Source organism: Canis lupus, chromosome 17 (assembly GCF_048164855.1).
Source record: "Canis lupus baileyi chromosome 17, mCanLup2.hap1, whole genome shotgun sequence".
Lineage (NCBI taxonomy): Eukaryota > Metazoa > Chordata > Mammalia > Carnivora > Canidae > Canis > Canis lupus.
In genome coordinates this window covers 49,436,137-49,463,853 of record NC_132854.1, presented here as the reverse complement: position 1 = coordinate 49,463,853, position 27,717 = coordinate 49,436,137, and the positions used below count along the sequence as shown (strand labels likewise).

At 34.0% G+C, this 27,717-nt stretch overlaps 1 long non-coding RNA gene across 3 annotated transcripts in view; it reads left to right on the top strand.

Moving 5' to 3' along the window:
- LOC140608076 (uncharacterized) overlaps positions 1-27,384 on the top strand; it is a 132,418-nt gene extending 105,034 nt beyond the window's left edge. Inside the window, exons 4-5 of one of the 3 annotated variants that reach the window (XR_012010050.1) lie at positions 21,834-21,865; positions 26,197-27,384. This is a non-coding gene — a long non-coding RNA (uncharacterized lncRNA). The remainder of the gene's footprint in view (positions 1-21,833; positions 21,866-26,196) is intronic. The other 2 variants (XR_012010049.1, XR_012010048.1) reach the window with 2 other exon arrangements.
- The last annotated feature ends 333 nt before the right edge of the window (positions 27,385-27,717 follow it).

The following is a 27,717-nucleotide window of genomic DNA, read 5'->3' as shown; positions in this document are numbered from 1 at the left end:
TTTAATATGCATTTAAAAATAATGAAGAAATAAGTAAAAGAACTTAATCTCTATGTTATTAATATTTTTTCTTTCAATAAAATCAGAATTTGAAATAAAGTAGGTTAGAGAAAAAACTTAATCATATCAAGTGTATTTTGAATTCATTTACTATTGCACTAGTATTAGATTTAGAAAGGCAATTAGGTTTACAATGGGATTAAGCAGGAAATGTTGGTTTTAATTTACTGAAAAGTTAGTATCTTTCACATTACAAATGAGAATAACTGACTTTCAACTTAATTGAATATGGCTGATTGTTCAAGTCAAATCACATCCTTCTAAATGATGTCACTATTTTCATATGACAAGACAGATAATAACCTACCGTGTTTGCAATCAACAGATGATGGCTATGCCGAGAGAAGTCTATTTACCCACACCTTTAAAAGACACAAGTGGGATTTTTTTTTTTTTTGCTACTAGGACAATAAAAGAAAATCCTTGGTTCCAAATATCTTGTCAGTTTAAGAAGTAATTCTATTAGTATTTCAAACTAAAATACAACAGAAAAACATAACTAGGTATTTCTATGAAATTGTTATTTTTTTCTGTTCAAAAGTTGAACAAAGTTTTGAATAATGTCTACTCTTCACAAACATGAATTGGACTTCACTAGCCTACTAAGAATAAGAACTTCACAAAAATACTTTTTCTCAAAGGTGAAATAACTTTTTTCTTTTCACTTTTTTCTTAGAATTTTTGGTATATGTCACTTATTAACATTCATATTTTGACACGTTTTCTTTCTCCAGTACAGACACATACACACACCACATGCATCTTATAATATCTGTTGTTTGCTCAACAATTCTAAGGAAATTGCAGATACTACAATCCTGTACTTCTGTGTCTTATAGGATTCATGAAGAATTTCAACATTGATATAATGCTATTATTAAATATGCATTTCAGGGACACCTGGGTGGCTCAGTGAGCATCTGCCTTCGGCCCAGGGCATGGTCCAGGGATCGAGTCCCACATCTAGCTCTCTGCATGGAGCCTGCTTCTCCCTCTGCCTATGTCTCTGCCTCTCTCTCTGTGTCTTCCATTAATAAATAAATAAAATATTAAATAATAATAATATAATATGCAGTTCATAGTTGAAAGATGACAATTACCATAATAATGTATTTTGTATCATTTTTGTCAGTCTTTACAAACAGGTACACAATAATTAATTTTTATTTAATAAAATACTCTGCATAGAGAAAGACTGAATTCTCTGAATTCCAAAAGTAGCTTCTCAATTTCAGAATACAGAATATAAATATTTTGTTCAATGGTGCTCTGCATTACACTAAACCTAATGTAGTTCCCAATGGCCTAGGGCTTCATTATGCCTAAACATGCTTGTCTTCTCCGCTTATAGCCTGGAAATACCTGTCCTGGGAAAAGTGGATCCATTGTGGGTTGAGAACTTGTTGATTTTGGGGGAGCAGTTTCACCTATAGTGGAAAACAAGAAGGCTAATTTCAGCCCATATGATTGTAACTAATAAGGAAAATCATTCTTTAAACTCCTTTAGTGTATCTTTGTACCTTCCTGCCATGGAAAATTATGTTTGTGAATTTTTCTAACGGTTTTAAAACAGTGTAGCTTCCATTTTGAGATTTTTATAGTTTCCATATTCATTGGTAATTGGGAATAAAAGGAATATGGCACACTGCAGATAGTACCCAGGATACATCTTCATCGGAAAGAATACATCTTCATACACTTTATGAAATTATTTTAAGAGCTCAAAAAGTTCAGAACTATACCATAAACATTCAACATTATGTTAATGTTTTATGGTATTTTCATTCTTCATTTTGACTTTTCTATCTCCCATTTTTCTGAGATAATCAACTTGAAGTTTTGATTGACTTATAAATTTTTTTTTAATTTATTCATTTGAGAGAGAGAGAGAGAGCATGACCAGGGGGGAGGATCAGAGGGAGAGGAAGAAGCAGACTCCCCACTGAGTGGGTATGTGATGGATGTAGAGCCTCCATCCCAGGACCCCAGGATTGGAGCCCAAGGCAGATGCCTAACCAGCTGAGCCACCCAGGCACCCCTTGATTGGTTTATAAAACCATAACTTCTCTTATGTACTGTAAATGCCTTGAAACTCTTTATAATGGAATTACCAATGTGTAATATATATTCTAGCTAGGGAAAATATCTAATTAATAGTATGTTTTAATAGCTGATGGTATTAGATAATTTGCTCTTTATTTGATAGTATATATCTTTTTCAAAATGTGGCATGTTTGAATGTAAAAGCAGATTCACTTAGATTAATGTGTATTTCCGTTATTTAATTGTGTTTTTCCAAAGCTGAAAGAAAAAAATACTTTCTTTTTCAGGCTTAAGAAAAAATGTTTTCTCCTCTAATGCTAAACCACACAGGTGGAAAAATAGAAATGATATTTTAGCAAGTGCTAGCTACATCTAATATGATTTTCTGTCAACACAGAAACTATGAGTTGTATGTTTTAAAGATTACAGTCAAATTGTTTTCTTCAGTAAATAGAGTCTGGATTCCTGGTGTGTCAAAATGATGCTCTCTGAGAAACAATGAAATTTTGCATCAAAACAACATAAAGATTGCCAGCCATTAGACACATTCCTATAGCTTACTTCAAATCCCAGTAAGCAACATTTCAGTAGGTTATAAGCCTATGCTCTTTACAAATGGAAATGCTATATGGCTCTTGTAGGAAGAGAGCCTTGAATCAGGACCATGACTTTTATCTGAGGGATAGTCAGAATTATCCTACATCATTACAGATGATATAATCAAAATATATAAAAATAATGAAAGCCAAAAATAATATTGTAACACATACAAAGCTCAGGTTCTCAGATACAAAAACAAACAAACAAAATTGGTGGTTACCACAGATGGGGTTAGGGAATGGGTGAAATGGGTGAAAGTGGTCAAAATGTACAAATTGCCAGTTATGAGTCAAATAAGTCCTGGGGATCTAAGTTACAACATGGCAACTATATTAATGATACTGTATTATATATTCAAAAATCACTAACAGAGTAAATCTTAAAAGTTCTCATCCCAAGAAAAAATGTGTAACTATGTGGTGATTTCACAGTTTATGCATTTCCTGAATCATTGTGTTGTATACCTGAAACTGATTGTTAAATGTCAAAAAGAAAATAAAGCTCAGGCTTTCAGTTCCTGCTTAATTAATATTTGAGAATGATAACTATGATGAGATTTAAATTGCTCATATTGATCTGGGTGACATAAGAATCTGGCAACCTGTTCCAAATTTGATCAACTCTTTTCTTAGGAAAAATAAATGCAGGGAATGCTTTTGAAAAAATATTTCCAATACAGTCAATGATTTGAGCTTATTCTGTAGTCTATCTTTGACCTTCTTAAGCATATTATGCTTACTATGTATGCCCTTTAAAGATCTGTTTGAATGAATGAATTCACAAATTCCTCTGAGAAATCCTATTGATTTCTCCAAAAACAAAACAAATAAACAAAAAATAATTAACATTCACCAGTAATTAAATTTAGAGTGTGTGGTTTGGTTTTTATACACCTCTATCCCTTCTGAATAAAAATTCACCTAAAGAAATTTTGGAATTGTCCTCAAGTATAGTCCTGTTAGAGAGAATAGCAAAATCTAATTACATTCCTATTTAGAATGCTTCAGGATTGCACATTACATTTACCCTAGATTTTCAAGTTGCTTTCCCAGCTAAATGATATCACTTATCAGTTACTCTTAAAACATTTATAGAAATGAGACTATTACAGAAGCTGTGAGATATTGCATACAAAACAAGATACGTGTAATGGCATTTTTAGAAAAGGAATACAGGTAGGTTTGTATGAACTTCATTTAGTTGTGTCTCTCGGACTTTAACTCGATTCATTAGAAAGTATTTTCCTCTTCAGGTAATCATTCTTCTCAACCATTTCTATATTTCTGTCAATACCAGGCCTATCTACTTTCTCACAAGCCCTGAGTTTTAGATAATCAGCATAGTGACCATAAGGTTCATGTGGATTCCTTTGATACCTATTTATGATAGGTAAGCAGATCAGAGAGATAAATGCTCTAAAGTCCCATAGCTATGTATTGGTAGAGCCAGGATTGGGGTACTTATTTCTGACTCTGAGTTCCTGTAACCTATAATCCTTTGGGAGGTGATAGGTAATAGTGTTTGAAAGCAACTCTCCCTCATTTCAGTGGTAACTATATTTTTTCCATTTGCCTCATTTTTTTTTTCTTTTTTTCATTATCCACAATGGGTCCTTCGATTGCCTTTGGCTAGACTGGCACTTACATTTTCCATGACATCTGTATTTTCAGTCATGAGGTTTTATTTTTCATGCTATTAAATTTACTTGTTTAAAGTTAAGTGTTCAGAGAAGGCTATGGTTGAAATAGTACATTGGTACAGTTGAAGAATTGAATTCACTTCCCTAACTTGCAAAATTTCTATTCAGTAGTGCATGTGAGGTAGGTGCTTGCTCATTCTTGCTCATTACCCTAACAAAATATTGTTTTACCAAATGGTATTTAAATACTCATGTTTATCTGGACATTGCACTAAACATTGTCTTTTTTTTTTTTTTTTTTGGTTTGATCTCATTTGTGTGAGGAATAAAGAATCTCAATATTGTAAGTAAAATATTTGAGTACTTATGTGCTCATAAGTACTTATGTGTAAAGTAATATGCACCATTTGATAATGAATTTTAATAGGATAAATTATCTCTTTCTTAAACTCCCATCATATTTTGTACCATTTTTGTAATATAGTCCATCTGGTCTGTCCTGTGATTGTCTCCTAAACTAAATGAGGAATTTATGAATTATTTCTTTGTATCTAGTGCAGTACCAGACATAGTGCTAGGTGCATTATTGATTCTCAGTTAATATTGGTTTAATTGTACTCAATTGGTTAGAAAATATGGTTTCTATATCTTTAAAAATTGCTCCTAGATAATTTTTATAATTGGGGCATAAACAACATCATTACTTTGGTTCATTTTGGCTCAGGGATAAATGTGTATGTCAGTCTTGGTATTTCAAAGTATTTTATTCTTCTGGCTACAGTGATTTGTTGAGGGAACATCAGGAGACCTAATCCTAAGGAGACACAATGGAGACTTTTCCTGGGCTATTAGAAAAATGAATTCTGGTTCTTTTGTTCTGCATGTGAAGACTGAGTAGTTTTAGGACCTAGAAATAATTGTGTTACCTTCGAAGAAAAAAGCTGAAAATTGAAACACATGAAATTCTAATGGTATCAGTGAGTTCTAAAATTCACCTGTGCTAGAAGAAAGCCTTATCCTTGTACTTTTAATTTATATGATCTAATGTATTGTAGGATTTTCGCTTTGCTTTTTTGTTTGTTTTTATGCAGGAGCCTTGTTTTTGTGTCATTTGCAACAGAATCATCATAATGTTTATAGTATTTAACCTTTACAAATGCTCCTTCTGATTGCTTCCATTGAGTTTCTGGCTTTCAAACTAAATGAGAAGTTCAAGAAACAAGGGTTCTACAGATGCTGTGCAGTGCCTGGGAAAATACTCTGATTTGGAGCTACTCACTCTGCCTGATTGAAGTAGATGGATTTAAGACACACCATTTGCTCTAGAAGAATTTAGGAACACAGAAACAAGATTGGTTCACATACACAAAAATGCTCATACTTACATGCATACACACACACACACGTGCACAGAAAAGATATGAGTTTCAGCTGAATCTTTATGTCTCTCCATCCAGCATGTGTCATAATTAATATGATACTTCTTAATGCAAGCATAACCTTCCTTCTTTTTTTTATGGAACTGGTTTGTAAATGTTCCAGAACAGTACACCTAAGAAGATTTTACCGTAATAAAATTTAAAACAATTATTATCTATTAACCTCATTTATCAAAATGTTACTACTTCATGACGTGTAAAATAGCATAACACCTGCTCATTTAACGTGTAAAATCCTAAAAAAAAAAAAAAAAAAAAAAAAATGAAAACAAACTCTTACCAATGGAAAAAGGGGAGGAAAATTCCTGCAAGATATATTGTATAAATGTTTCTAATGTATAGAATCCCAATTTTTAGGAAAGTGTTAAGGAACAGAAAAGTTATATTCTAATCAGTCAGTGGATTATCTCTTTGAGTAATAGCTGCCTTTAATATGCTATGTATACTTAGTAAAAATAAAATGTTGAGAAGACACAAATGTTTTATGTATATACAGACAAATTCGTAAATTAAAAGTTGAATTCAAGACACTTGCTAGTAAAGGGCAACAAATTAGTTGTTTTTGATATAACACTCTACTGACTTTGAATCCCATTATTTAATCAGTAATTACGGGTGGGCATTACATATCACAGTGTACTGGAAAAGGGCTCAGTTTAGCAGCACAACATTGATTAAAAGAGATTACCCTAGAAATTAAAGTTTACAGCCACGTAAGCATAGATTATTTTTAGAACTGTTTTCTGATTTCTACATAAGAAATACCAATATTCAGGTGACAAATTGTAAGTCAAATGATCTATCGCTCAAATCCTCCTCTACCTTCCTTCTAGAGTATAAAATAACGATATTTTTTTAATTTAATAACAACACATAACTTAATTAGTAACCCCAAAATACAAGTCAAGTTAAATAAAATAAACTAAAATCAGAAGCAGGATTACAGTTTGCCTGTTGCCTTAGGCAACGGACAACCAACAGATGATGTGATATCTGATGACATACACTTTCCCATCTCTTCTTTCACAGTATCTATCTTAAAAAAAATCACAGAATATTATCAGCAGTTTTGTCAAATGTAAAATAGTTCAAAGAATTTTGATAAAATGTAGATTTTAATTAGAGACGGATGGTCCCTAATGGATAAAACAGGAGCTGAAATAATTGCTATTTTATAGTCCTAATTCTATTCTTGCCAAAGGTCTTCTCAAGGAAGCTCAATATTTTATTTAGAAACTTTGCATTGTAAAATTTATTTTCTACACATTTTAATATCTTGGTCTAACCAATTCAGTGTAAGAAGCAACTGTTTTGTTGTGTTTATCTGCTGAGATGGAAGAGTCAGAGAGTGCTGATGATATTTAGTGTTCTTTTGCAATCTGGAGACCTAAATCCACTGCAATCACTGTCAGGCATTGGACACTAGCACATGAGACTTGTGTGATCAAGTTACTTAGGATCTTTGTACTTGAGCTATCTTACCTATTAAAATAAAATAAAGCAAAACAAAACAAAGAACAGACTTACTTAGGCCATATGAGGTAGTGTTTAAGGGCATAGGAACTCAAACCAAAGTCTGGATTTTACTTCCCCCACCCTGCTGTCCATAAATTACATAATCTTGGCTAATGTACTATCATTTCAAAGCCCGCATTTCTAGGTGAAGTAATTATGAGGATTAAAAGAGTCAATGCTTGTAAAACACTTAAGATACCTCCTACTGCATATAATAAGCACTCGATTTAAGGTATGGAATCAATGTTATCGTTAAAATCAACTGAAGCTTCTGGTGTAAACTTGACTGCAAAAAATGTAGGGTTTTGCTATTCCATTTTCCTGTCTCATAATGTTATTGCATTTAAAAACTATACTGTTTTCCTCTATTTTGACAGATAATGAAAGCAGGGCACAAAATTATGGAATCAGATTGATCTCTGTTACTTTTTATCTCACTTTCTTTAACTGAAAATGTTAAAAATTACTATAACTAAATTTTTGTGAAGATTAAATATGCTTATTCATTTAAAGCTTTTTAGCAAATAGTGCAGCATCATTCAGGACTCAATAAATGTTAGCTGCTATTATTATTGATATTATTGTTAAATATGTTATGTCCTGACATTTGTAGAGGGTCATAAAATATAGTAAATTCTTAGTGAAAAAACACATAAACAGTCTAGAAAATGGTACTAAATAATGTACACACACATACACACACACACACAACTTTTCACATGAGGTCACCTATCAGTCCAGTCTTTCTCTGAATCTACACCTATTATTACAGCCTAATAGCTGAGGATTCCTTCTAGGGTTTTTTCAGATGCTCTGTAGTGAAATATATATATATATATAAAGAATCATTTGTTCTGATACTTTGCTTTCTTCTCAATATGTAATTTTGATATAGGTATGATAATCTGAGAGTCAAGGAAACAAAGGGAAGAAGAACATTCTGCTGCAATATGTATATTATTTCTAATGTTTGTATTATTACCATCATCACCATTATATAGCATCACTTTATTTCATCTTTTCTAAATCAGCTAAACATTGAGCTTAGACCTGGTCCTTTTTTTTTCTGTCTAGTTTTTCATATTCGGTGTCCTCATTCAGTCTCGTGGATATAAATATCACCTATATGCCAATGAACCCAAAATTGTAGCTTTTTTCCTGGACATTTTAACTAAGTGCCAGAATGGAATATTATATCTATTAAGTACCTTCATGCTTAGCAACAGAAAGTCATCATTTGAAAAGTAAATATACTTCAGATGACTTTTCTTTTGGCAGTCTAATAGCCATCTCAAAATCTCAAGCATAATATGATCAAAACAGAAAGCTTAATTTTCACCCTGTCACTAACACTTTCCACTCCTGGTTTTATATCCACCCAACTTTTAAAATAATAACTCTAAGAGTGATTCTTGATTCTAGTCTTTATTTAGCTCTCCACATTACCATCATTTTCCCACCATGAATTAACTTTGAGTCATAGCTTACAGTTAATTGTTTCTTACGACTTTTCTTTACAGTTATTGCTACCATTGTAGTCCAAGTTACCATTATGTTTCCTGCACTAATCCAAAGACTTCCTAATTTGTCATTCTATTTCTTTGTCTTTTTTCCAGTAGCAGCCATAGTAATTTCTTTTTTTTAACAAGTAAGTCTAGGTCAGTCTTCTGCTAAATCTCCTTCAATTATTTTCTATCTCATTTAGAATAAAATGCAGATATTCACCAAAATGTACAAGATCTTGCATAATCCATACCCTGAGTATACCCATCATTCATTCTTTCGCTAACTCTGCCCTACTACATCAAAGTCATGCACACTACTGCTTCAGAGCCATGGTATATGCATTTTCTCTTGCCTGAAACAATCTTCTCCAGATATCTTTTTTTTTTCTCCAAACATCTTTATGGTTTTATTCCCTCTAGGTGGTCACATGTCACCGTTTTTGCATAGAGGTTTCCTGACTTATTTTTTTTCTTTTTTTTAAATTTTTTTAATTTATTTATGACAGTCACACAGAGAGAGAGAGAGAGAGAGAGAGAGAGAGAGAGGCAGAGACACAGGCAGAGGGAGAAGCAGGCTCCATGCACCGGGAGCCCGATGTGGGATTCGATCCCGGGTCTCCAGGATCGCACCCTGGGCCAAAGGCAGGCGCCAAACCGCCGCCACCCAGGGATCCCTGACTACTCTAAGTTAATGCTACTTTGAAATGTATTATCAGTTTTAGAATATTTTGAGATATGGGACTTATTTGCAGTTCATTCAAACTATTCTTTGTATATGAAAGAAAACATATATATAATTTAGTACTTTCTTTTTCACTAAACTTTAAGACATTTTTTTGGAAAGCAGTATATGATGTCTTTTAAAATGTAAAAGTATGTAAAATGTATATACAAAAAAAATCTTACTTTACCCCATCTACCTCATCTTCTTGCCATCTATTGTTTTTATTATTTTTGTGCATATTTTCCCATTATTTCTTCATACACATTTTTGGAAATATATTTTTAATTGCCTCTTACTTACACAGAAGGTAATGTTTTATATCTACTATTTTACTCCTTGCTTTTTCACTTAAAAACATATCCTAGGATATATTGTTTCCTGATACAGAGATATATCTATTTTTTCCTGTAAAGTTGCATTAATATCCCATTGTGTAGATAATTGCAGTTTATTTGATGGTAATATGATTGTTTCCAATCTATTGCTATAACAAAACTTGAAAATTATTATTATTATTACTATTATTTATTGTATCTTAGTCATGGGCAGGAGTACATGTAGGATTTATTTCATGAGTGTAAGTGCTAAGGCAAAATGTAAAAGACTCTGCAGTATTAGTAAATATGACCAGATCACATTTCCCCATTGTATTTTGTATTTCTCCCATGACAGATGAGAGTGCCCCTATGGCTTTACCATTGTAAGCGATTTATCTAGGTTTTTTTTTTTCCATGACTAATTCGTGTTTTAAAAAGGTATAAAGGTTCATATACTTAGCAGGGAGAGGGAGATTGTACCTTATTGTAAAACTGTACAGAAGTTATGCATCTTCTATCAAGGACCGCATTTATTTTATTTCTCTGTGAACCATGTTTTTTTTTTAATAATAAATTTATTTTTTATTGGTGTTCAATTTGCCAACACACAGAATAACACCCAGTGCTCATCCCGTCAAGTGCCCCCCTCAGTGCCCCTCACCCAGTCGCCCCCCACCTCCCGCCCTCCTCTCCTTCCACCACCCCTAGTTCATTTCCCAGAGTTAGGAGTCTTTATGTTCTGTCTCCCTTTCTGCTATTTCCTACCCATTTCTTCTCCCTTCCCCTCTATTCCCTTTCAATATTATTTATATTCCCCAAATGAATTAGAACATATAATGTTTGTCCTTCTCCAATTGACTCATTTCACTCAGCATAATACCCTCCAGTTCCATCCACGTTGAAGCAAATGGTGGGTATTTGTCATTTCTTATGGCTGAGTAATATTCCACTGTCTACATAAACCACATCTTCTATATCCATCATCTTTCGATGGCCACCGAGGCTCCTTCCACAGTTTGGCTATTGTGGATATTGCTGCTAGAAACATCAGGGTGCAGGTGTCCCAGCGTTTCATTGCATCTGTATCTTTGGGGTAAATCCCCAACAGTGCAATTGCTGGGTCGTAGGGCAGATCTATTTATAACTCTTTGAGGAACCTCCACACAGTTTTCCAGAGTGGCTGCACCAGTTCACATTCCCACCAACAGTGTAAGAGGGTTCCCTTTTCTCCGCATCCTCTCCAACATTTGTGGTTTCCTGCCTTGTTAATTTTCCCCATTCTCACTGGTGTGAGGTGGTATCTCATTGTGGTTTTGATTTGTATTTCCCTGATGGCAAGTGATGCAGAGCATTTTCTCATGTGCTTGTTGGCCATGTCTATGTCTTCCTCTGTGAGATTTCTGTTCATGTCTTTTGCCCATTTCATGATTGGCTTGTTTGTTTCTTTGCTGTTGAGTTTAATAAGTTCTTTATAGATCTTGGAAACTAGCGCTTTATCTGATACGTCATTTGCAAATATCTTCTCCCATTCTGTAGGTTGTCATTTAGTTTCGTTGACTGTATCCTTTGCTGTGCAGAAGCTTCTTATCTTGATGAAGTCCCAATAGTTCATTTTTGCTTTTGTTTCCTTTGCCTTTGTGGATGTATCTTGCAAGAAGTTACTGTGGCCGAGTTCAAAAAGGGTGTTGCCTGTGTTCTCCTCTAGGATTTTGATGGAATCTTGTCTCACATTTAGATCTTTTATCCATTTTGAGTTTATCTTTGTGTATGGTGAAAGAGAGTGGTCTAGTTTCATTCTTCTGCATGTGGATGTCCAATTTTCCCAGCACCATTTATTGAAGAGACTGTCTTTCTTCCAATGGGTAGTCTTTCCTCCTTTATTGAATATTAGTTGACCATAAAGTTGAGGGTCCACTTCTGGATTCTCTACTCTGTTCCATTGATCTATGTGTCTGTTTTTGTGCCAGTACCACCCTGTCTTGATGACCACAGCTTTGTAGTACAATCTGAAATCTGGCATTGTGATGCCCTCAGCTATGGTTGTCTTTTTAAAAATTCTCCTGGCTATTCGGGGTCTTTTCTGATTCCACACAAATCTTAAAATAATTTGTTCTAACTCTCTGAAGAAAGTCCATGGTATTTTGATAGGGATTGCATTAAACGTGTAAATTGTCCTGGGTAACATTGACATTTTCACAATATTAATTCTGCCAATCCATGAGCATGGAAAATTTTTCCATCTCTTTGTGTCTTCCTCAATTTCTTTCAGAAGTGTTCTATAGTTTTTAGGGTATAGATCCTTTACCTCTTTGGTTAGGTTTATTCCTAGGTATCTTACGCTTTTGGGTGCAATTGTAAATGGGATTGACTTCTTAATTTCTCTTTCTTCAGTCTCATTGTTAGTGTATAGAAATGCCACTGACTTCTGGGCATTGATTTTGTATCATGCCACGCTACCAAATTGCTGTATGAGTTGTAGCAATCTTGGGGTGGAGACTTTTGGGTTTTCTATGTAGAGTATCATGTCATCGGCAAAGAGGGAGAGTTTGACTTCTTCTTTGCCAATTCGAATGCCTTTAATGTCTTTTTGTTGTCTGATTGCTGAGGCTAGGACTTCCAGTACTATGTTGAATAGCAGTGGTGAGAGTGGACATCCCTGTCTTGTTCCTGATCTGAGGGGAAAGGCTCCCAGTGCTTCCCCATTGAGAATGATATTTGCTGTGGGCTTTTCATAGATGGCTTTTAAGATGTTGAGGAATGTACCCTCTATCCCTATGTGAACCATGTTTATATGTGTTTTGTCTTTGATAAAGTTTGTTACTTTCTTCCATGTTTAGGGATATATTTATGTAAAAAAGGACATTAGCCATATATTTGTGATGTTGCAAATATTTTTGTCAATTTTCTATTTTTTTGAATTACCATAGTATACTTTATAAGCAGAATTATTTTTCTTGTGTTATTTTTACACAAACACCATATTTTCCTTTAATTGCTTCTCGATTTTTATTCATAATTAGAATGCATCTCTCTTTTCTGTTTTAAGGGAGTTGATTCATGGTTTCTTCTAGTACATGTATTGCTCATTTTATACTTTTAGTTTGCTAATGTTTTGCAGTTTCTCATAACATCCTGGTCGATGGTATGAGAAATTATCCTAATTTGCCTTTTTTAATGTTTATTTTTTAAAAATTTAAAAAATTTTATTTATTTATTTTAGAGAAATAGTGCACATGCCTGTGCACAGGAGGATCATCAGATGAGGGAGTGTCAAAGAGGGAGGGAGAAGAAAAGTAGACTCCTTGCTACTTTTAGAGTGTGGAGCCCAATGCAGGGCTTGATCTCAGGAACCAGAAATCATGACCTGAGCTGATATCAAGTCAGTCACTCAACCGAATGAGCTACTCAGCCACCCCTTGCCTTTTTCTATTGTTCTTTTTATCAGATAGCTGGTATATAGTCTTTTCTTATGTATTAGTCCGTAATTACCTCTCGTACTTTGAAAAGCCAATGTGTGTTAAAGTTATTTAAGTTATTTGGATTTATTTCTGTCCTTATGTTCCATGCTGTTGATTTATCTATATATTTATGAACCATTTCTATATGTTTTAATACCTCTTGGTTTTTAATTGTACCTCTTATAATTACAAGAATGATTATCCCCTCTTTTTCTTATGTTTTTAAACTTTATTTTGTTACTATTACATGTTTCTGGTATGTGTGTTTGATTGCTTTTATACAAATTTTAGAATATGAATGACTGAAGAAAGTGATTCACAGAGTTACAACTTGGACAATATTCAGGAAATTAGGAAGACCGTTCCCAACTGTTGGCATTAGCATGTCAACTCAGCCACGATAAGGATCAAGAAATAGAACTAACTTCAACTCTAGGAATAAACACCATGGGTTTTTTAAATTAAAGGATGAGGTAACTGCTGCCTGAACAGTCCAGGGCCATACTGTACCTGCTACGATCCACATTATCGAGAGGGACACTTCCTTTCAACAACTGACTCAAGTCTGTGCCAGTGCATCTGATTAACAAAACCTACTTTTTTATCTGTAACTTTAACCACAAAGTGATCTAGGTCATATTTAAATCTTTGCTTTCTCTGAAATATTGGAAGGTATCTCACAGGAGAATAGGATTCCCAAAGTAGTAAATCAACTATATTGCACAGCCTTATTTATATATTCATCTCTTTGAGCATACTAAACATATGATTTTCAAAGTTCTTGTTAAATTTATAAAGACAACTTCATTCATAGGTCTGATTGCTCACTTAGTTAACTTTCTTAACATTAGCTTTTTAGAAATATGTTTTCTCATTTTGTAAGCAGGACAGTTTTGAGGGGTAATTTTTGTTTTGTATCAGTTTTCCTTTTTCTCTCTCCCATGGCAGCCATTTTTTTCATGTTCTGTTTTCTTAGTTTTCAAAAACTTATACAGTGGGTTCCAGATTCTATGAGTTTTTATTGAACCCTTACCCCAGGTATAGTTACCACTGGAAGAAACACTGGCTGCGTGCCTCTCCGTTTCCTTCTGTCTCCTCACCTTTACCTCTCCAAGAACCAGTGAGTCTGGCAGCGGGTTGTCAGTGATATACTCCAGGTTCTTTCATGATTCCCAAATACTGGCTTCAAGAAGTGAAGTTGGTGTCCCAGGTGACTTAGAGAAAATTTACTACCTATTAATATATTTGCACTCCGTTCACCATTTATTTTTCTGTGGACTGAGAGCTCAGCAGTCCCACAGTGAGAAAAACTCACTGTTTGTGTTTCTGTGAACCTTCTAGGAGAGAAACTTATAAAGGAAATTTATGGATTTTTTTTTTTGTTATCTCTATGTTTTGTCTGTTGGTGCTTTGTTCAGAGCAGAGAATTTGTATGTATGGAGATGTGAACTTAGTATACAGTTATAGTCCAAAGAGCTAGATTTGAGATAAAAATATTTTAATGCAAGGCAAGCCATTGATACTAGCTCTTTTCTGTCCCACCCTCCCAACCCCCTTGGTTTCATAGCTCTTTGAAATCTTACTTGGTGCTTTTCTGATTTTTTGAAGGAAAATTGGGAGGGGGGTTGTCTAGAAAGGCTACTGTACAATAACTTTCCAAGCTGGTACCTAGTTCTGTGAATAATCTGAACAAGAAATAAAGCTGATGTCATCCATTCTTTTCTTTTTTTTTTTTTCATTTTTTATTTTATTTTTATATATATATATATATATATTTTTTTTATTGGAGTTCAATTTACTAACATACAGAATAACCCCCAGTGCCCGTCACCCATTCACTCCCACCCCCCGCCCTCCTCCCCTTCCAACACCCCTAGTTCGTTTCCCAGAGTTAGCAGTCTTTGCGTTCTGTCTCCCTTTCTGATATTTCCCACACATTTCTTCCCCCTTCCCTTATATTCCCTTACACTATTATTTATATTCCCCAAAGGAATGAGAACATATAATGTTTGTCCTTCTCCGACTGGCTTACTTCACTCAGCATAATACCCTCCAGTTCCATCCACGTTGAAGCAAATGGTGGGTATTTGTCATTTCTAATAGCTGAGTAATATTCCATTGTATACATAAACCACATCTTCTTTATCCATTCATCTTTCGTTGGACACCGAGGCTCCTTCCACAGTTTGGCTATCGTGGCCATTGCTGCTATAAACATCGGGGTGCAGGTGTCCCGGCGTTTCACTGCATCTGTATCTTTGGGGTAAATCCCCAGCAGTGCAATTGCTGGGTCGTAGGGCAGGTATATTTTTAACTGTTTGAGGAACCTCCACACAGTTTTCCAGAGTGGCTGCACCAGTTCACATTCCCACCAACAGTGTATGAGGGTTCCCTTTTCTCCACATCCTCTCCAACATTTGTTGTTTCCTGCCTTGTTAATTTTCCCCATTCTCACTGGTGTGAGGTGGTATCTCATTGTGGTTTTGATTTGTATTTCCCTGATGGCAAGTGATGCAGAGCATTTTCTCATATGCATGTTGGCCATGTCTATGTCTTCCTCTGTGAGATTTCTGTTCATGTCTTTTGCCCATTTCATGATTGGCTTGTTTGTTTCTTTGCTGTTGAGTTTAATAAGTTCTTTATAGATCTTGGAAACTAGCCCTTTATCTGATACGTCATTTGCAAATATCTTCTCCCATTCTGTAGGTTGTCTTTGAGTTTTGTTGACTGTATCCTTTGCTGTGCAAAAACTTCCTATCTTGATGAAGTCCCAATAGTTCATTTTTGCTTTTGTTTCTTTTGCCTTTGTGGATGTATCTTGCAAGAAGTTACTATGGCCAAGTTCAAAAAGGGTGTTGCCTGTGTTCTTCTCTAGGATTTTGATGGAATCTTGTCTCACATTTAGATCTTTCATCCATTTTGAGTTTATCTTTGTGTATGGTGCAAGGGAGTGGTCTAGTTTCATTCTTCTGCATGTGGATGTCCAATTTTCCCAGCACCATTTATTGAAGAGACTGTCTTTCTTCCAATGGATAGTCTTTCCTCCTTTATCGAATATTAGTTGCCCATAAAGTTCAGGGTCCACTTCTGGATTCTCTATTCTGTTCCACTGATCTATGTGTCTGTTTTTGTGCCAGTACCACACTGTCTTGATGACCACAGCTTTGTAGTACAACCTGAAATCTGGCATTGTGACGCCCCCAGATATGGTTTTCTTTTTTAAAATTCCCCTGGCTATTCGGGGTCTTTTCTGATTCCACACAAATCTTAAAATAATTTGTTCTAACTCTCTGAAGAAAGTCCATGGTATTTTGATAGGGATTGCATTAAACGTGTATATTGCCCTGGGTAACATTGACATTTTCACAATATTAATTCTGCCAATCCATGAGCATGGAATATTTTTCCATCTCTTTGTGTCTTCCTCAATTTCTTTCAGAAGTGTTCTATAGTTTTTAGGGTATAGATCCTTTACATCTTTGGTTAGGTTTATTCCTAGGTATCTTATGCTTTTGGGTGCAATTGTAAATGGGATTGACTCCTTAATTTCTCTTTCATCAGTCTCATTGTTAGTGTATAGAAATGCCACTGACTTCTGGGCATTGATTTTGTATCCTGCCACGCTACCGAATTGCTGTATGAGTTGTAGCAATCTTGGGGTGGAGACTTTTGGGTTTTCTATGTAGAGTATCATGTCATCGGCGAAGAGGGAGAGTTTGACTTCTTCTTTGCCAATTTGAATGCCTTTAATGTCTTTTTGTTGTCTGATTGCTGAGGCTAGGACTTCCAGTACTACATCCATTCTTTTCTAAGACATTTTGTAGATCTGATGACGTTTATGGATATTGTTATTTAAAATAGCATTATAAGCTGAGATGTTGATCTGATAATAATAGAGAAAGACTGCAGAAATTGAAGGACATCCTTGAAATGAATAAGACACTCAAAAAAACAAAAGTCATAATTATATCTTCTTGAAAAAAAAAACAGGCCAGTAATTTCTGACTGATTTTGAATTTCATTGTCAGTCACGTTAATGAAGTACCACTTTCCTTCTCAACCAAATTGAACTTAATTTTATTTTTTTTTCCTTTATAGGACAGGCCTTGAGAGTTCTATTAAGCAGGGGAAATACCTGCTAAATAAATAGAGCAGCTTTCCCCACTCTAGGAGCAACCAGGGATTTGACTTGTTTAAACTTAAATGATAAAACAAATAGTCGCCAAATCAAACAAGAACCTGTGTTGTAATAGACTTTCCCCTAAAGTAATCATGCTACAAACCTAAATAGCTTATATTTCATGAAAGTTTTCTTGTTAACTTTTTCCCCTGACAATACTCCACACAACTATAGATACTTCAGCGACTCTGATACATACATCTATACAGATATTTATAGACTTATGATGGGGTTATGTACCAATAAACCCATGGTAAGTTGAAAATTTCGTAAGTAAAAAATTCATTTAATACACCTAACCTGGGATCCCTGGGTGGCGCAGCGGTTTGGCGCCTGCCTTTGGCCCAGGGCGCGATCCTGGAGACCCGGGATCGAATCCCACGTCAGGCTCCCGGTGCATGGAGCCTGCTTCTCCCTCTGCCTATGTCTCTGCCTCTCTCTCTCTCTGTGACTATCATAAATAAATAAAAATTAAAAAAAAAAATACACCTAACCTGCCAAACATCATAGTGTAGCACCTACTTTAAATGTGCTACACTTATATTAGCCTACTGTTGGGCAAAAGCATCTAAAAGTCATCTAAAGCCTATTTTGTAATAAAGTATTGAATATGTCATGCAATTTATTGAATACCATACTAAAAGTAAAAAACAATGATTGGATAGAAGATGATTGTCAAGTGTATGTGATTGCATGACTGACTGGGAGCTGTGGCTCACTGTCGCTACCACCATCTCTGACCCCAAAGGCGTTAGTCTGGGAAAAGTTCAAAATTCAAAATATGGTTTCTACTGAATATGTATCACTTTTGCACCATTATAAATTTAAAAAATGTAAATTTATGCATTATAAGTCAGGGACTGTCTGTACATTTATTTTGATCTATTGCATTGCTTTTGAAAAGTGAGGTTTTTTTGGTGATTTTTTTAAATACACATTTCTGTTTATGGCTTAGAGAGAAATTAAAAATAAGCATGAAAAAATATGTCATCACTGTGATATTTAAAATATTTATTTAAAACATACGTCTATTATCTTGAATGAATTATTGACCTGCATAACACTATTTTGAAGACTGAGACCCTAGAATAAGAGTAAATGCCTAAAAGACCCATAGATAAGAGTAAATGCTTGATTGGAATTCCTGTCTTAGACCTTGTGTGAATCTTTCATCTCTAGGGTTTAATATTTTTATGTAACTAATGGGGATAATAATAGATTCATAAGGTTGTTGTGAGAATTAATTCAAACCGTCTAACTTGGTTTATAGCTGGCTAACTATATGTCCCAGTTTTCTTTGGAAAATCTGAGATAACACCTAAATATTAACTCACTCTCAAAATGTTATTTGGACAATAAATTATACTACCAAAATATATTATTATTTTTTTGAATATTAATCACTTTTAAATAACTGGAACATTTCTGTGAGCAATTATTCATTGCATTTGCTTGGCTATAAAATAATTCATTTTCATCTTTAAATGTTTGTTTCTCTGGACATGGGTCATATTTGTGAAAAAGAAAAGATAATGATATTGACACAAAGCATCATTCATTTAAATAATTCAGACCAAAGGGAGGTTTTGTTTTTATTATTTCTTTTTTATTATGTTTTTATGATTTGAGAACAATAAATTAAATCCTTGTTAGTTTTAGTGTTGTATTTGTGTCTCTGACCCCAAAGGCAAGGATAACAAGGCAAAAAATAAACAAATGGGACTATATCAAACTAAAAACCTGCACAGTAAAGGATTTGCATTCAAATGAAGAGACAACTTACTAAATGGGAGAAGTTATTTGTAAATGTACCTAATAAGGGGTTAATATTCAAAATATATAAAGAATTCCTGTAATCCAGTAATTAAAAAATAATCCAATAAAAAATGAGCAGAGGATCTGAGCATTTTCCAAAAAAAACAACAGATGGCCAACATCTGAAAAGATGGTCAACATCACGAATTATTAGGGAGATTCAAATCAAAACCATAATGAGATATATCACCTTATACCTTTTAATATGGCTATTATTAAAAAGATAAGAAATAACAAGTGTTGGAGAGGATGTGGAGAAAAAGGAATGCTTATACTCTGTTGCCTGGAATGTAAATTGGTGCAACCAATATGGATAATAATATGGAAATTCCTCAAAAAATTAAGAATAGATCTACCATATTATCCAGCTATTCCATTTCTGAATATCCAAATATGAAAACAGTAATTTGAGAAGATATATGCCCTCCTGTGTTTATTGAAGCATTATCTACAATAACCAAGATACAGAAACAGCCTAAGTTTCTATCAGTAGATGAAGGAATAAAGAGGATATGGAATATATATACATGATAGAATACTATTCAGCCATAAAATAGGAATGAAATCTTGCTACTTGTGACAATTTTGGACCTTGAGGAGGGTGTTACATTAAGAGAAGTAAGTCAGAGGGAGAAAGACAAATACCATATGACTTCACTCATATGTGAAATATAAAAAGCAAAACAATACAAAAACAGAGAACAAATTGATGGTTACCAGAGGAGAAGGGTTTGGAAGATGGGCAAAATAGATGAAGGTCAATTGTATGGTGATAGATGGCAACTACCTTTTTGGTGGTGATCACATTGAACTGCATACAGATGTTGAATTATAATGTCATACACCTGAAACTTATATAATGGTATATAGCAATTTTGCTTCATTTAAAGAAAAATACTCAACATAGTTTATGGTTCATAGAAAAATACTCAACATACCTCACTGTAGCATGACAGTTTTGGAATAGATGGGATCTTAATGAAAACCAAATTTCTGATGTCATCCTTGTTATTAGCCTGGTATCCTGGATTCAAATTTGAGTAATACATAGGAATGAAGAGTTTCATGGCTGAGTTATCAGTAGTACCTGATTAACTTTTTGAGTTAGGCAAGATGTTTTTATAACTTTTTAGGTAACTTTAAAGTCATATTCATCCAAGTAGAGTTTCAGTTGCTACTCCTGTGCTGCATTGCTGCAAACATCAGGAAGGCTTTGCATTTGTGGAATTTTATCTAATTATTCCATATTCTCAAGATATCATTTACTTATAAAAATGTTATGAGTTTGGGGTCTGATGTTCTTTGAAATTATCTATCCATTGCCTTTATACTTGAATAGCAATTAAACCAAGTTTTAAAATTTCAGTCACATTTTGTTCTCTGAAAATCCTGTTGATATTTGCTCTAGTTGTCCTCTTGTGGAGAATGTTGTTATGAACAACATTGTTGTTATTAACAAGTTAGAACTAAACCTAGTTTATCCTACTTGTAGCTGACTGAAAGATTCACCTGGCCACGTTTGGGATTCTTTATCTTTCAAGTCAATTAACTGCCCAGGCAGTATGTCAGTATTGCTTTAACTGCATCATTTTAACTGCATCATTTTTTTTTTCCTCTTGAACTTTTAATCCAAAGATTTGTTTTTCTCAAAAAAAAAAAAAAAAAAAAAAAAAAGATTTGTTTTTCTCCATTTTAGGTACATCATATTGAATTGTGTATTTGCCTGCTTTGTTTATTTATTCTCTTTTTTGGAGAGATGTTAAAATTAATATTTTGTGTTATTTTTGTATCTGTAAATTTCTTGCTGATGTTTTCAGAAACCTGTTCTTTTTAATAATTTGCTGTTTCTTCATGTTTGTTCAGTATGTAACAATTTTTTTTGTTAAATCTGTGTCTATTTTTCTTTCACATTCTTCTAATATGAACTTAATTTCTGTTCCTTACTTTGTCTGTGCCTGCTCAGTTGTTACCTCCTTTCCCTGAGTTATCATTTTTTAGAAAGAAAAATTTTTTTTATTTCTACAGTTTTATAATATCAAAGATATCTTTATGTTAATATATTTAATTTTCTATAATAATATTTTTATGTTTTTACTTCCTTTCTGCCATAATCTTTCTGGTGTATATGTGTGTGTGCTTGCACATGTGCATGCATAAATGTGTTTTGTTTTTGTGTCATTTCAATTGCTTAATTTTTCCTTCTTGCTTACCCTTTTTTTAGAAAAATATTATTAATTTGAAAGAGGGAGAGTGGGGGAGGGACAGAGGGAAAGTATCTTTAGGCACACTTGTCACTGAGCATGGGGCCCAGCTTGGGCTCAGTCTCAAGATTTATGAGATCATGACCTGACCCAAAATTAAGAATCAGAGGCTTAACTGATTGAGCGATCAAGATGCCCCTGCTTATCCTTTTTAAATATTGTATATGGTTATATTACTTTTTTGTTTGTTTATTTTAAATAAAGGGAAATCTTCTTGAATATTTTATTTTTTTATTTATTTTTTAAATTTTTAAATTTTTCTTCTTGAATATTTTAGATATGAGGAAGGACCTGGGAGAGTGATTGAAGGTAACAGAAATCTTAAATAGTTCTAAATTGAGTTTTATGCAGAATTCTATGGAACATTTCTTATCAACAATCTATCCTAGGAGTATAACTGTATTCTAGCTATATATGGCTTTACTATGACATGCAGAAAAATCTTATATCAGACAGGTTTATGTTTTCATGTACTTCTGTGTGTTTACGTATATCACCTCATACACTTCTCTTAAACTGTCAGACATCAACATTTGACTTTTCTTCATGCACAGTATCTCCTCTACCTCAACACCTCTCCAGCCTGAATTTTCTGTAACTATATCTGCTAGATTTGTCTTAGTTTAGCCAAGCCTCCTCCGGCCTTTATTATGTCAGAAATAGGTATCAAAATGCTTCCTATAATCTCCAAATTTTAACTTCTGCAAAAATAGAGATTATTGTGTTTTTTTTCCTGTGCAGTAAATTATTAACTCAAAACTAGAAATATCCAAACCCTGTACATGCCATCCAAAGAGAAAATAGCTCCTTGACCCATTCCTAGGAGATAACTTCTAAGAATTTATAATATCCTTAAAATAACCTGCCCAATAAGAGTGTCTTAGCATACCTGTGGCCTTATCATAGCAGTGTGATTTATGGTAGGAGCCCTGGGTCACACTGTACCATTTTTATCTCTCGAGGGGCAGGAGGCTGGTGACTGAGTAACTAAAGTTAGTCACTAAGACACTTCATGCTTATGAGACCAAATCTCAATGAAAAACCTGACCATCAAGTCTCATTTGGCTTGCCTGCTAGGCAATGTCATTACACATCAGTTTTGGAAGAATTGAGTACAGTTCATACACTCCAATGGGAGAGTATGAATGGAAGCTTTGTGCCTGTTCACTCCTTAACTATATTCCATATGTCTTTTACCTTGGCTATTTGGAGTTATAAGAATGCTTCTAATGAATTATCAATCCTGAAGATGGTCTTGGGGACCTGTGGTACTCCAAAGTGAGAGATGCCTCTCACTTTGACACATGTACTTCCTGCCATGTCAACTGGAGACAGCAGAGTTCCCTCCCTACTGACATGATTTGGCAATATTTGGTGGCCTTTCCTCATATAAGTTCATATGTGGTCTGCTAAACTGTTATTTTAATGTTTTATTTAAATTCAGTTTGCCAACATATAGTATAACACCTAGTGCTCATCCCATCAAGTGTGGTCTGCTAAATTGTTAAAGGTGATAGTCTGTAGATGTTTGTTGTTTTCATGTTGCATTTGGATGATCCTAGAGAGGCAAGGTCTACAGAGGAATATTTGTAGTTGAAACATAGAAGTTGACTGCTTCCAGGTGTATAAATGTATAATACTTGACAATCTGGAATCTCTTATATAAATATGAAAAAATATTTTTCAGCCAGTCAGAAATTTGAATAATGGATTAATGATCCACCATTCCTTTTATAATTATTTAAATATCTGACACAATTGTTCAAATTTATACAGAAGTCCACTGAGAAGCAATTTGATATTCATGACATGAGTATTCCAACATAGTGACTAAGAATGTTGTCTCTGAAGTCAAACTGTCCCACTTAAAATCCTGTGACATAAGGTACCTCTGTAATATTAGAGAGGAACTGAACCTCTCTATACTTCTATTTCTTTATTTGTGAAATTGGGATAATAATAGGGCCCAGCTCATAGGTGTTTTGATTTTGTTTTTGGCTAATGAGTCTAAATGAAATGATGTATGTAAAAGTACCTAAAAGAGATTCTGGCAGAAGGTAAGTTTTTTTTTTTTTTTTTTTAAGATTTTATTTATTTATACATGAGAGACACAGAGAGAGAGGCAGAGAGACAGGCAGAGGGAGAAGTAGGCACCCTGTGAGGAACCTGTTGCAGAACTTGATTCCAGGACCCCAGGATCATGACCTGAGCCAAAGGCAGATGCTTAACCACTGAGAAGATAAGTTCTTAGGAAATGTTAATTATTAATAATAAAATGAATGAAGCTTTTCGTTAATGAGAGTCTTAAATCAACAGTAAGCTATTTATGAAACTGTCTAATCCAAATATTATTTCCTCTTAAAGGCAACGTCTTTCCATAATTATAGAACATAAATATTTGGTGAAAATTGTTTTGTGGTGGTAATTTAAAATTTATCAAAATAATTCATTAATGCATTATTATGATGCAGCTTATAAAATTAATTTTTGAAGCATATAGTTCAATTAGTCATAATGTCAAAACATTCTGCTATTAAGAAGATAAAAGAGAAAGAAAATTTTAAAAGCTTAGAACAAAGTAAACGAGGCAGTTTGTATACTACACACGACCACTTTCTCTGGAAGTCCCTGTGCCTCCCACAGCTGTTATTTCATTATGATCATAAGCACTATGATGCTATTGAGTTTTCCTGGTACTTAAGGGATTTAATTTAGTAAATAAGATGCCCTGAGCTACAGCTGCCTGTGATTGCTAAGGAAATGACAGTGATTTCTAGTCAAATTTAAACAGTAGCATTGAAATAAGTTGCATTTTCAGAATGAAGGCCAGTGTGTTAAAGAACTAAATATTTTAAAGACCTAATTATTTTAATAGCTTAATTGTGTGCCCAATACACCCTATACATATATAACCACTGTATATTGCACTTAGTCTGTTTAACTGATCAATGGTTTGATGATCGTGGTTCCCAAAGCAAACAAACAAGCAAAACCCAGTTAAATCAGCAAAAATGTACATATATTCCACGACATCCTTGAATATACAAATGTTTTTTAAATGCAGTAGTACTAGATGTTAATGACAGTGGTTACAGTTCTCTCAAGGAATCACAGTGGGAATTCATGATCACATTGGACAAGCAAAGAATTGCTTTTTTTTCTTGAATTCCTAAAAAACAAAAGCTTCTGTCCTTAATGCATAGTTGTAGTTATGGATAGGAAAAATTAAAAAATATTAAATAACACACACATAAAAATTTTCTCAAGGTTTTTTGTCTTTTACTGACACTTTTCTTATCAAATTGAAAAAATTTCCACCATTCTGATATATATTCTATGCCTAGACACAGTGACTAAGGTACATAAGATTTTTTGTTAATTCAATGGTCATTTGCCAGAAATGGTGTTTATTTTTAGAGGTAGAGAGATACATAAATTAGATGCCTCACGCTCCAGGAGTTTACAGTCTGATTGGAAAGATAACTACATAATTCTTAAATTTAGCTAGATGTTACAGATTTTATTATTTTATTTTTTGGGGTATCATGAATTTTTTTTTAAGATTTTATTTATTTATTCATGAGAGACAGAGAGAGAGAGAGGCAGAGACACAGGCAGAGGGAGAAGCAGGTTCCATGCAGGGACCCTGACGCAGGACTTGATCCCGCTTCTCCAGGACCACGCCCCAGGCTGAAGGCAGGAGCTAAACTGCTGAGCCACACAGGGATTCCCCCCAATGTTACAGATTTTAAAATAGAAATTGTTTTTGCTACTATAGAAGTACAAGGGAGAAAGTAGACAAATTTACCTCAAGGAAGTAAAGATTTCATAAGAAATTGATAGGTGAAGTTATTCCTGAAAAGTAAAATATAATGAATGATAAACAGAAGAACTATTATCAATGATATTGGAGACACAAGGAACAAAGAATTTGGTAAAATTTCACACCTGAAGATGTACATTTCTGAGTGAAAAATAACTACCATTTTAATAATCACCTTGAAAAATTTTGATCAGTTTGAAGGGTTATTTATCTTACGTTACTTTTTAAAAATTCTCCCATATGCCAACAGCAGATTATAGAATTTATTATACTGGTGTCAGTAAGACTATCTCAAATGGTCACAATATAATTTAAAAATTTTGGGGGGTGCTTGGCGGCTCATTCGGTTATGCTTCAGACTCTTGGTTTTGGCTCAAGTCATGATCTTGGGGTTGTGAGATCAAATTCCCATTGGTTCCATACTCCACACAGAATCTGCTTCTCTCTCTCTCTCTCCCCTCCCCCTGCTTTTGTGCTCTTTCTCTGTCTCCAAAAAATAAATAAAATCTTTTAAAAAAAGAAAGAATATTTGGGATCTTAAATGTTGGTTTTTATTAATTCAAGTGTGAAGTCAAATGAGGCTTTAATTTTATCTAAAATGTAAAAGCAGGAATATTTACCAAGTACAGAAATCAAGAAACAAAATAGAATATAGTTTTGCTTAAATACTATGATTTAAAACATCTGTGAAGTATTAAAAGGGTTAAAAATATTAAGATAGATTTAGATTTGCTTTTGCATTTGTGTACAGTAATAATTTTTCTATTTCAAAAAATAAAATGATCTTAATGTTTTTTATGTGCCATTCTATTTACAGTAATTTCAAGAGGAGAAACATGATGGTGAAGCCAAAAGCCTTTAAGATCAAGATGGCTGAGTAAATTCTCTTTGTATAACAGATTAAATATGTAGTTTTCAGTAGATGACAAGTCCTAGGTTTAATCTCAACTCTGAATTTAGTGGCTCAGAATAAATTCATTTGAACTGAACATTGTGAATCAAAATATATTTTACATTAACATAGAGAATATAAATACAAACACAAGGGAATTTGTATTATACTTAAAAAAATAACACCTTCTCTGACCTTTTTTAGTTATGTGGAATTGATATGCTGAATATACCTGCCAGCCTTTTGGCACTGATGAAAATTCGATCTCAAGGATAATAGGCTAATACCTCACATAACAGGGGGCAAAGGATTAGAGTCCTTTACAGATTATATTTTTGTCACTTTTTTGCATTTAGTTCGAGTAATGTGTGCAAAGAGCAAAATGTGAATGCTCATTTATTGTAAATAGTTTGTATTGAAACTGTAGTTCAAATGTTAATATAATTTGTTCTACACATATGTGTCTAATTTGTGTTTAAAATGGCATAAACAAGTTACTTTATTTCAGTCATTTTATGATAGTTAATCATATAATTTAATTAAGATTTTCAGCCTTAACAGCTTCCATAGATAATTTGAACTGCATCTTCACTTTTCTCACACTTATGACCCCCTTCAGGACCAAACCTATTCCTGTCCAGTCTTTCCTAAATCATTTGAAGTTACCATAATTGTCCCAGCCTCTGGCTGTCATCTTTAATCTGGGACAATTCTGGAGAGCCTCCTAAATTGTTGCTCTGCTTCCACACTCCATATAGCAACCAAAGTGTGCATGTAAAAACATACATCAGTCACTCTTCTGCTTAGGATTTGCCAAAGGATTTCTGATAAAACAGAAACACAGTTCAAATGTTTTCTTCAGTATGGTCTTAGTTCTCTTAATTCTTCAAGCTCTTCTCTTCCTTTGACTCCCACTGTGATCTAGCCCTCTGCAAGCCCTGAAGTTGACGGATTTGTTTTCCCATTTTTCTTAGTGGATAGGACAACCAATAAATATTTATTGAATTGATACACAATGAATAATGGTATATTATGTGACATTTTACAAAAACTGGTAAATATTTGCCTTTTTTTCCCCTAATTATGCTACTCTAATATAATAAAGGAACTCTAATCGAATACTACGAATGAACCATATGTTTTACTTATTTTATTATTTTGTTTTAGGAAAAAGAGACAGATTCTGAACTTTTTTTTTTTAAGATTTTATTTATTTATTCATGAGAGTGGGGGGGGGTGGGCAGACACAGGCAGAGGGAGAAGCAGGCTCCATGCAGGAAGCCCGACACGGGACCCAATCCAGGGACTCTGGGATCAGGCCCTGAGCAAAAGACGCCAAACCGCTGAGCCACCCAGGCTTCCCTGAACTATGTCTTTTAGACTTTTATGTGCATACCCTTTGGTCTGTCTGCTGTTTAGTAAAAGGATTCCTATATTGTATATTGT